At 44.7% G+C, this 11,798-nt stretch overlaps 1 non-coding gene across 1 annotated transcript; it reads left to right on the forward strand.

Moving 5' to 3' along the window:
- Window positions 1-8,559: 8,559 nt before the first annotated feature.
- Window positions 8,560-8,630, forward strand: TRNAG-CCC (transfer RNA glycine (anticodon CCC)). Its single transcript has one exon. It is a non-coding gene; the product is annotated as a tRNA-Gly (tRNA).
- The last annotated feature ends 3,168 nt before the right edge of the window (window positions 8,631-11,798 follow it).

An 11,798-nucleotide genomic window follows, 5' to 3' on the forward strand; every position in this document is an offset into this window, starting at 1 on the left:
CCACTAGTTGAAAATAGCACGTGGCACTGCCGATGGCCCGTGCCTCTCCCCTCCTGATAAACCCCCCCTCCCCTCCCGCCGTTCCCGGGAGACCTCCCCTCCCTTCCCGGCAGACCCCCTCCTCCTCCTCCAGCACACGCACACACAAATCTCACTTTTTCCCTATACCTCACCATGGTTTTCCAATTCTCACTCCCCTCCCCCTGCCCCTCAGAGCCCTACCACTCCTCCCCTACCCCTTCCCTTCCGTGGGACGTTCATCACTACGCATTAGAAAAGTGATCAAGGACCCAGGACTGTAAGGTCTTCAACAGCATCTCTACGTTGAAGATTGAGACACTTATGCAGTATATGGGAATCTTTATTCAGGAAACGTTTCGCCACACAGTGGTTTCATCAGTCCAATACAAAGAGGAAGGCGTAAGGAGAGGAGGAGTATGAGGTAATCAGTCCCTCAGCCTGGAGTCGATGTGTTCAGTCCATCAATCTTGTAGAATGTAGAGCATAGGGCAGTAGACGTGGCTTCACCTCACCTCACTACAGTATGTAAGCCACGTCTACGGCCCTTTGCTGTACATTCTACAAGATTGATGGACTGAACACATCGACTCCAGGCTGAGGGACTGATTACCTCATACTCCTCCTCTCCTTACCCCTTCCTTTTTGTATTGGACTGATGAAGCCACTGTGTCGCGAAACGTTTCCTGAATAAAGATTCCCATATACCGCATAAGTGTCTCAATCTTCAACTTGTCGGTTTTTCAAACCATTCATCACAGCATCTCTACGTGAATACACTTTTGTTTTTAACCCTCAAGATACCTTCACAGAGTAGATACGATAGTTTCTTATAATATAGCTCAGGTTAATTCGGCAAAAAACCCGCACTTCGGAGAGGAACCTTATGACGACGTTTCGGTTCGTCCTAGACCACTGTCACGTCACAAATTGACAAGGGCTGTGACTTGGAGGGACCTAAACGACGTCCTTTCCCAAGAATAAGTTTTGGTGACCTGTTTAAGCCAGGGAGCTGTGACTTTTTATTCTTCAGTCGCAGTCACTGCCACTGACAACCAAGTTAAAACATTACTACACATCACCTCGCCTTAGAAGTTTCTTTGCGATGTAATATGATGAAGTTCAGTTATCTAAGCAGGTGCTCCTCGATGTTTCTCCTGTGCTCATATCTGTGACCTCGGTCAGATGACCAAAAGCTCCAGCGGCGGGTCATCATGTGACTAAGACCCGCGTTAGGAAACACTTGTCCTGACTGATGGAGGAGGAGCTTGGACATGGGTGAGATTCCACAGTCACTTAAAACAACGGATATAGCCCCGCTCCATAAAGGTGGCAGCAAAGCATTAGCTAAGAACTATAGACCAATAGCTCTGACGTCCCACATCATAAAAATCTTTGAAAGAGTGCTAAGAAGCAGGATTGCAAATCACCTGGATTCCCAAAATCTGCACAATCCAGGGCAACATGGGTTCAGGGCAGGTCGCTCCTGCCTCTCACAACTACTGGATCACTATGACATGGCCTTGGATGCACTGGAAGAAAATCAGAATGCAGATGTAATATACACAGACTTTGCAAAAGCATTTGACAAATACGATCATGGCGTAATAGCCCATAAAATACGTGCTAAAGGAATAACTGGGAAAGTGGGGAGATGGATCTTCAACTTCCTAACAAATCGAACACAAAGAGTAGTGGTCAACAGAGTTAAATCGGAGGCTGCCATAGTGAAGAGCTCTGTTCCACAAGGCACAGTACTCGCCCCCATCTTATTCCTTATCCTCATATCAGACATAAACAGAGATATACACCACAGCACCGTATCATCCTTTGCGGATGATACTAGGATCTGCATGAGGCTGTCATCTGCTGAGGACGCGGTTAACCTCCAAGAAGATATAAACAAAGTTTTCCAGTGGGCAACGGTAAACAATATGATGTTCAATGAGGACAAATTCCAACTACTCCGTTATGGAAAACTGGAGGAGATAATAACTAGAACAGAGTATACTACTGACTCCGGCCATACAATAGAGCGGAAAAATAATGTAAGGGACCTGGGAGTAGTAATGTCTGAGGATCTCACTTTCAAGGATCACAACAGTGCCACGATCGCACGTGCAAAGAAAATGATAGGATGGATAATGAGAACTTTCAAAACGAGAGATGCCAAGCCCATGATGATCCTTTTCAAATCACTTGTTCTCTCTAGGCTGGAATACTGCTGTACATTAACATCTCCATACAAAGCAGGTGAAATCGCAGATCTAGAGAGTGTACAGAGATCCTTTACTGCACGTATAAGTTCTGTCAAGCACCTTAACTACTGGGAACGCTTGGAAGCACTTGACTTGTACTCGTTGGAACGCAGGAGGGAGAGATATATCATAATCTACACTTGGAAAATCTTGGAAGGAATGGTCCCAAATCTGCACACAGAAATCACTCCCTACGAAAGTAAAAGACTGGGCAGGCGATGCAAAATGCCGCCAATAAAAAGTAGGGGCGCCATTGGTACACTAAGAGAAAACACCATAAGTGTCCGGGGCCCAAGACTGTTCAACAGCCTCCCATCAAGCATTAGGGGAATTGCCAATAAACCCCTAGCTGCCTTCAAGAGAGAGCTGGACAGATACCTAAAGTCAGTGCCGGATCAGCCGGGCTGTGGCTCGTACGTCGGACTGCGTGCGGCCAGCAGTAACAGCCTAGTTGATCAGGCCCTGATCCATCGGGAGGCCTGGTCGTGGACCGGGCCGCGGGGGCGTTGATCCCCGGAATAACCTCCAGGTAACCTCCAGGTAACTCACGGAATCATAATGACATGATTGCAAACAAACCATACCACGGGTGGGGCTTGAACTCGCGGTTGGTGAGTCGTAAAACTCCAGATCGACGCGTTAGCCACTGGGCCAGCTAGCTTGCCCTGTTTCCTGACAACCCTTACCTAACCTAACCTCAGCAGCCGCTCCGCTATATTTCTCCTGTGTTAATATCTGTGGTGAGTGACGGTCACTTGTCCATCACCGGGTTAAAATAAGGTGCTGTCCGCTTCCTCGCACGTCTGTGTCTCTGTCTTGCTTGAAGGAGAGATGCACTTATTCACCTGGTTGTGTGTACAGTATTGTGCAATTAATTGGGTCTGGGGCAAATTTTTGTGATTGTCTCATGATGTCTTAATGTCCGGTTTAATTAATGAAATTTGGACCCTTTTTCTTTTCAGATGAGTTTGCTACCGACTTCTGGCAGCCATCTAGCTGTGGCGTTACCTTGCGACTCTCGTCAGTGCTACAATAGCTGCTGTTCTGTAAGGCTATTCCTGCAAGCATACTCCATAAGTGACTATAGTTTCGCCAAATTCTCCTCTTCAGTTCACGACTACTACTGAAATTCATGGATGTTACACCTAGGAAGCATGAAGTATTGTAGCTCAGAAAACATACTGATTTAAGTATCAGACAGATCGCCGAAAAACTGAGTGTAGCAAAGTCAACTGTTGGTCGGATTCTGAAGAGAACTGGTGACTGAGGAGCGCTAAGCATTCTAAATTGGCCTGGAAACTCTCCTGACCTCAACCCAACTGAGAATCTATGGGCCAAACGAAGGAAAAGCTAACTGTTGCTATTATTAGGACCTGGTACCCCAACGAAGAACTTGCCAAAATGTGTTCAACATTGGTCGATTCTATGCCAAAACATGTAGCAATGCTTATAAAAGCAAAGGATAGTCATCTCTCTCTTATTAAATCAATTATGTATCATATCATAGCTGTATATTTTTCAAATATACATTAATTCCCCAAATATATGTCTCAGTTCATCACTGTGCCAATTAATATGAACACTACAATAGGTAGTTAGGCAGTAGGTAGCTTGTTAGTTCTGAGTGACATTAGTAGTGTGCTTTGCACAGCAGGAGTGTGACCTGCCTCAGTCAGGAGGCAGGTCACACTCTTGAGAGGGAAGGTAAGAGTGAGCCTAGCATAGCAAAAATGTGACCTGTCTCAGCTAGGCCTATCATCACCATCATTCATTATTAAAATCACCTCCACATGCCACTAAAGAAGCCTGCCGAGCAGATGAAACGTTTCAGCAACAAAGATACCCAAGTGTTGCACATGTATGTTACTGGTCAGAATATAAGTGTGTGTACAAAGAGGAACATACCACAACGCCAGAACTTAGAATATTGAGTTTGTCCAAACATCCAGTTCTTCGCACAAAGGTTCAACCACAACAGCAACTCTCAAATCACTTCATTGTTGGCGTAATATAATGACACAGAGCATAAGAATACAACGTTTCGCTCAAATGTGAAGCTTGAGGGAAGCTTGGTGTATAAGCCTTCTCTGACACATCTCGTATCACTGTCAAGATATTTTCCTTCCCAAACACAAAATAGAAGATAAAACAACATCAATGTAGGAGAAACAGTAGCAGAAGGAATTCTTAACCCAGGGGTGTTGAGAACTCTTAACCCAGGGGTGTTGAGATCTCTTAACCCAGGGGTGTTGAGATCTCTTAACCCAGGGGTGTTGAGATCTCTTAACCCAGGGGTGTTGAGATATCTTAACCCAGGGGTGTTGAGATCTCTTAACCCAGGGGTGTTGAGATCTCTTAACCCAGGGGTGTTGAGATCTCTTAACCCAGGGGTGTTGAGAACTCTTAACCCAGGGGTGTTGAGAACTCTTAACCCAGGGGTGTTGAGAACTCTTAACCCAGGGGTGTTGAGATCTCTTAACCCAGGGGTGTTGAGAACTCTTAACCCAGGGGTGTTGAGAACTCTTAACCCAGGGGTGTTGAGATCTCTTAACCCAGGGGTGTTGAGAACTCTTAACCCAGGGGTGTTGAGATCTCTTAACCCAGGGGTGTTGAGAACTCTTAACCCAGGGGTGTTGAGATCTCTTAACCCAGGGGTGTTGAGAACTCTTAACCCAGGGGTGTTGAGAACTCTTAACCCAGGGGTGTTGAGATCTCTTAACCCAGGGGTGTTGAGAACTCTTAACCCAGGGGTGTTGAGATCTCTTAACCCAGGGGTGTTGAGAACTCTTAACCCAGGGGTGTTGAGATCTCTTAACCCAGGGGTGTTGAGAACTCTTAACCAAGGGCTGTTGAGAACTCTTAACCCAGGGGTGTTGAGATCTCTTAACCCAGGGGTGTTGAGATCTCTTAACCCAGGGGTGTTGAGATCTCTTAACCCAGGGGTGTTGAGAACTATTAACCCAGGGGTGTTGAGAACTATTAACCAAGGGGTGTTGAGATCTCTTAACCCAGGGGTGTTGAGATCTCTTAACCCAGGGGTGTTGAGATCTCTTAACCCAGGGGTGTTGAGATCTCTTAACCCAGGGGTGTTGAGATCTCTTAACCCAGGGGTGTTGAGATCTCTTAACCCAGGGGTGTTGAGATCTCTTAACCCAGGGGTGTTGAGATCTCTTAACCCAGGGGTGTTGAGATCTCTTAACCCAGGGGTGTTGAGATCTCTTAACCCAGGGGTGTTGAGATCTCTTAACCCAGGGGTGTTGAGATCTCTTAACCCAGGGGTGTTGAGATCTCTTAACCCAGGGGTGTTGAGATCTCTTAACACAGGGGTGTTGAGAACTCTTAACCCAGGGGTGTTGAGATCTCTTAACCCAGGGGTGTTGAGATCTCTTAACCCAGGGGTGTTGAGAACTCTTAACCCAGGGGTGTTGAGATCTCTTAACCCAGGGGTGTTGAGATCTCTTAACCCAGGGGTGTTGAGAAACTCTTAACCCAGGGGTGTTGAGATCTCTTAACCCAGGGGTGTTCAGAAACTCTCAGCCCAGGGGTGTTGATATCTCTTAACCCAGGGGTGTTGAGAAACTCTTAACCCAGGGGTGTTGAGAAACCCTTAACCCAGGGGTGTTGAGATCTCTTAACCCAGGGGTGTTGAGAAACTCTTAACCCAGGGGTGTTGAGAACTCTTAACCCAGGGGTGTTGAGAGCTCTTAACCCAGGGGTATTGAGAAACTCTTAACCCAGGGGTGTTGAGAACTCTTAACCCAGGGGTGTTGAGAAACTCTTAACCCAGGGGTGTTGAGAACTCTTAACCCAGGGGTGTTGAGAAACTCTTAACCCAGGGGTGTTGAGATCTCTTAACCCAGGGGTGTTGAGATCTCTTAACCCAGGGGTGTTGAGAAACTCTTAACCCAGGAGTTTGAGAAACTCTTAACCCAGGAGTTTGAGAAACTCTTAACCCAGGGGAACACCCAAGGCTGTGAATAAAGTTTAGACCGACCCAACAGGTAACATAAACTACTAAAAATGAAAATACACTAAATTTGATCTTGATAATGAGTAAGGTACTAGTCAGAACCATGATAGTCTCCAGGACCAACACTGTACCACTCTGAATTACAACCAAACTGAAGGACAAACAAGAATAAATTCACGTTGGGACAACCTAAGATAGCCAACGGGAGGAAATGTTTAGACAACCTAAGATAGCCAACGGGAGGAAATGTTTAGTAAGTATAGTTTCAATCATCCGAAAACATCCAGCAACCAAGAACATTGGATGAGAAACCATCCTAAGCACTAAACAGCTGAGAGCTGCAGTGAGAGCTCACTTTTAGTGCAATTAAGCTCATCCTTCCCAGCTCATTTCGGTGACGTTGTGGTTTGCTTTCTCCCATTTGCATTCACTGCTGAAAGTTAGTGTGTTGAATACGCCTTCGTGAGTGATTGTGTGGCGCTGTTCGGAACCAGTGTTTATGCAGGTCTGAGTGGCTGCCTAGGATCAGTGTGTGTTCTGGTCTGAGTAGCTGCTCAAGACCAGTGTGTACAGGCTTGAGTGGCTGCTCAGGACCAGTGTATGTACAGGTCTGAGTGGCTGCTCAGGACCAGTGTATGTACAGGTCTGAGTGGCTGCTCAGGACCAGTGTATGTACAGGTCTGAGTGGCTGCTCAGGACCAGTGTATGTACAGGTCTGAGTGACTGTTCAGGACCAGTGTATGTACAGGTCTGAGTGACTGTTTAGGACAAGTGTATGTACAGGTCTGAGTGACTGCTCAGGACCAGTGTATGTACAGGTCTGAGTGACTGTTCAGGACCAGTGTGTGCACAGATCTGAGTGGCTACTCAGGACCAGTAATGTGCACAGTTCTGAGCTTCAATTAGGTTGTGGTCCAAGTTGCTAAATCAGAGTAAGTCACGGGGGTCTTACCTCTAACTTCTCACAGGTAAGCGATCACATCAAGCACCAGGAGTAAGTTTAGAACCGTGTGACCTGAAGGATACCTGAAAGATATTCAAGGAGGGGGGGGGAGTCACCGCCCCCACGCCCTGTTCCCAGACATAGGCCTCCTGGTGGATCAAGGCCTGATCAACCAGGCTGGTGATCAGTTTACCTCATGTATATACAATGAAAAATACACATCTCTCGGTTTATATAGGATGATGTATATACACTGAAACATATTGTTCAGTGTATATATCGTAATGTATAACTTTCTTAATAAATGACCTGTTACGATTAAAGTCTGACGACTGTACGTGAGTCATTAATGTCTGACGACTGTACATAAGTCATTAAAGTCTAACGACTGTGATTCATTAAAGTCTGGTGCTGCTTTAATCTCTTCAATATGGATTAAGAAGTGAGAGCACTACCAGTGTCGTGGTATCATAGTAAGTACTACCAGTGTAGTGGTATCATAGTAAGTACTACCAGTGTAGTGGTATCATAGTAAGTACTACCAGTGTCGTGGTATCATAGTAAGTACTACCAGTGTAGTGGTATCATAGTAAGTACTACCAGTGTAGTGGTATCATAGTAAGTACTACCAGTGTAGTGGTATCATAGTAAGTACTACCAGTGTAGTGGTATCATAGTAAGTACTACCAGTGTAGTGGTATCATAGTAAGTACTACCAGTGTAGTGGTATCATAGTAAGTACTATCAGTATAGAAGTACCATAGTAAGTACTACCAGTGTAGAGGTACCATAGTAAGTACTACCAGTGTAGTGGTATCATAGTAAGTACTACCAGTGTAGAAGTACCATAGTAAGTACTACCAGTGTAGTGGTATCATAATAAGTACTACCAGTGTAGTAGTACCATAGTAAGTACTACCAGTGTAGTGGTATCATAGTAAGTACTACTAGTGTAGTGGTACCATAGTAAGTACTACCAGTGTAGTGGTATCATAATAAGTACTACCAGTGTAGTAGTACCATAGTAAGTACTACCAGTGTAGTGGTATCATAATAAGTACTACCAGTGTAGTAGTACCATAGTAAGTACTACCAGTGTAGTAGTACCATAGTAAGTACTATCAGTGTAGTAGTACCATAGTAAGTACTACCAGTGTAGAAGTACCATAGTAAGTACTACCAGTGTAGTAGTACCATAGTAAGTACTATCAGTGTAGTAGTACCATAGTAAGTACTACCAGTGTAGTAGTACCATAGTAAGTACTATCAGTGTAGTAGTACCATAGTAAGTACTACCAGTGTAGTAGTACCATAGTACTACCAGTGTAGTGGTATAGTAAGCACTACCGGTGTAGAGGTACAACAGGGCGGCGCCGCTGGTGTAGTGGTATCATGCAAGATTCCCATTCTTGCGACCCGGGTTCGATTCCCGGGCGGCGCACGCTATTTTACGACTTTCTTTTTTTTTAACATCCACCCTTCTTCCTCTGGCAGTACATAGGTGCAAAGCTTCTCTAAATACAGTTTTAGACTTGCTATGGAAAATTTGCAACAAACGCTGTAGTTACAGTTCCACATTCGCTCTAAATCACTTATTACGACCAAGGGGAAGCGCTAAACCCTGAAGGTTTACAATGAGAGGTAATCCCAGAAAGGGCAGGGCAGCTCTAATTCCTTGAATCAAAAGCCCTTCACAAGCATCAACAGTCAGACCCACAACAGGCGACTTGGCTGCTGTAGGTCACAACCCAGGAACGAACACTTAACATCCCCAGAGGAAATAAATCTATGCATCATTGTCTTGGCTTACCCTGTGTTAATAACTCCCTTCCTTCCCCCCTGGAGTTATTAATAACCTTCTGGAGTTATTAATGTCAACAACGTTTCAGGATTATGTGATGCTCGCTTATTAGAGTGACCGTTTTCTCTAAATAACGAATAAAAGAAAATGGTTTGACTAGTATAATTTTCAAATGGGTGACAATATTATAATATATCCCCATATGAATGTCTATATGCACTCACCTAATTGTGGTTGCAGAGGTCGAGACTCAGCTGCTGGCCCCGCCTTTTCACTGAGCGCTACTGGGTCCTCCCACTCCCTACTCCATGAGCTTTATCATACCTCGTCTTAAAACTATGTATGGTTCCTGCCTCCACTACATCGTCTGCCAGACTATTCCGCTTCCTAACAACTCTGTGGCTGTATGTATGTATGTATAATATATATATAAATATATATATATATATATATATATATATATATATATATATATATATATATATATATATATATATATATGTGTGTGTGTGTGTGTGTGGGGGGGGGGGATATACATCGCTAGGCATATTTTTCTCAGCGTATACGTATGTTTATTCATTGACAATCCTGGTGGCTAAAGCTCTCGCTTCACACACGGAGGACCCGGGTTCGATTCCCGGCGGGTGGAAACATTTCGACACGTTTCCTTACACCTGTTGTCCTGTTCACCTAGCAGCAAATAGGTACCTGGGTGTTAGTCGACTGGTGTGGGTCGCATCCTGGGGGGACAAGATTGATGACCCCAATGGAAATAAGTTAGACAGTCCTCGATAACGCACTGACTTTCTTGGGTTATCCTGGGTGGCTAACCCTCCGGGGTTAAAAATCCGAACGAAATCTTATCTTATCTTATCTCTTACGACTCGCCTGGAGTATACCTGGAGAGTATTCCGGGGATCAAGGCCCTTAGAGCCAGGTCTCAGACTATGCCTCACGATACCTTTGATATACCTCATACCTTTGGTGAGTTTAGAGTCTTACTACTCTCGGACTCCGGCCATGGACCAGGCTCGTCTGGTACTTGCCTGGTCAACTAGGCTGTTGCTGCTGGAAGCCCACTGCCCCACAATCAGCAATATGATCAATCAAGTGTAACATAAGTACCACAGCCTGACTGATCAGCGACTTGAGAAACTTGTCCGTTTTTTTTTTTTTTCTTGAAGACAGCCAGAGGTCTGTTCGTAATTCCCGTTATATATGAAGGGCGGGGAGGGGGATGGGGCGTTGAGACGTCATGGCCCTTTCACACTTATTAAATTTTCCCTTACTGTACTCATTACACCCCCTGCTTTTCACTGAGGATATTTTGCACCGTCTGTTAAGCCTCTTTCGTAGGGAATGATTTGTTTGTGTAAATTTCGTAGGGAATGATTTGTTTGTGTAAATTTGGGACCAATCCTTCAAGAATTTTCCATGTGTAGATTAGAATCTTTCTCTCGCCTACGGAGGAGCACAGATCGAGGGACTTCAAACGTCCTAATAATTTAGGTGCATGACTGAATCTATGCTGGCAGTAATAGTTCTCTGCATATTCTCCAGGTCTGCCTGTTATTAAGAGTACACCAGTACTCCAGCTTAGAGAGAGCAAGTGACTTAGATTATCATTACTGGCTTAGAGCCCCTTGTCTGGAAGATTCTAGTTATCCAGCAATTCATTTTTCTTGCTGGTGTGATAATGACATTTCTGATTCTTGGTGATATCTGACAAGATCACTCACAGGTCTCTCATATTTGTCTTGCTCTCTACTGAGTGATTCGAGTTTGCTGTATACTCCGTTCCTGCCTTTATTTCCCCAATCTTCCCATAACAAAGGAACTGAAACTTGTCATCATATTGTTAGTGGCCCACTAGAAAACTTGCTTTAAATTAGCTTGGAGATTTTTCGTGTCCTTAGTTGATGCCACTTTCTTACAGATTCTAGTACTGTCTAATTTATGCCTCTATGTCAGATATGAGAATGAGAAAGAGAACAGGAACCAGTACTCTGCCTTTGGGAACAGAACTTTTCACTGTGTCAGTCTCCAATTTTACTCTATTCACTAATACACTTTGGGTTTTACTCATTAGAAATTTAAATATCCATCTGCCCACTTCTCTGGTTATTCCTTTTATACACATTTTGTGACCTATTACACCATGGCTGACTTTCTCAAGGTCAAGTGGGATTAAAGTTGTAATGACTGATGACATTCAGATATGATGAGTGTCCAGTACTTAGCAGGACATGATGTGATCTCTCCACAATTATTATTTTTATAATCATGGGGAAGCGCTAAACCCGCAGGATTATACAGCGCCTGGGGGGGGGGATGGAAGGTATTCAGGCTTAATTCAGGGACCTGGAGCACAGATCCAATTCCCTAGATCGAGAGCCCCTCACCAGCGTCAAGGAACCTCCCTTAAGGGGGATCTCTCCACAAGTCCAAGATCACTAAACCCTCAGGTAGAATTAACATAAATGAGAGGACAGTTAAAAGTGCTCTCCTTACCTTTTTCATTATTTAAATAACAGTTTATAACCTTGTGCAAGCGAGGTATAATCTCTTGAAGTGGTCACTTGTCATTTTCCAGGCGCTGCGTAACTACCCTCATGTCAGTAGCAACAGCTTGGTTGACCAGGCTAGCACCAGACGAGCCTGGCCCATGGCCGGGCTCCTATATTAGAAAACTCTTTGAGCTCATCAAAGGCATAACAAAAGTAAAGGAACAGCCCAAGCTTCATTCAGCGACCGGTTACGCTGGAACATACAGCCGGATAATGAACCAAGAAGCAGGTGTCATCAAGG

Source organism: Cherax quadricarinatus, chromosome 15 (genome assembly GCF_038502225.1).
Source record: "Cherax quadricarinatus isolate ZL_2023a chromosome 15, ASM3850222v1, whole genome shotgun sequence".
NCBI lineage: Eukaryota > Metazoa > Arthropoda > Malacostraca > Decapoda > Parastacidae > Cherax > Cherax quadricarinatus.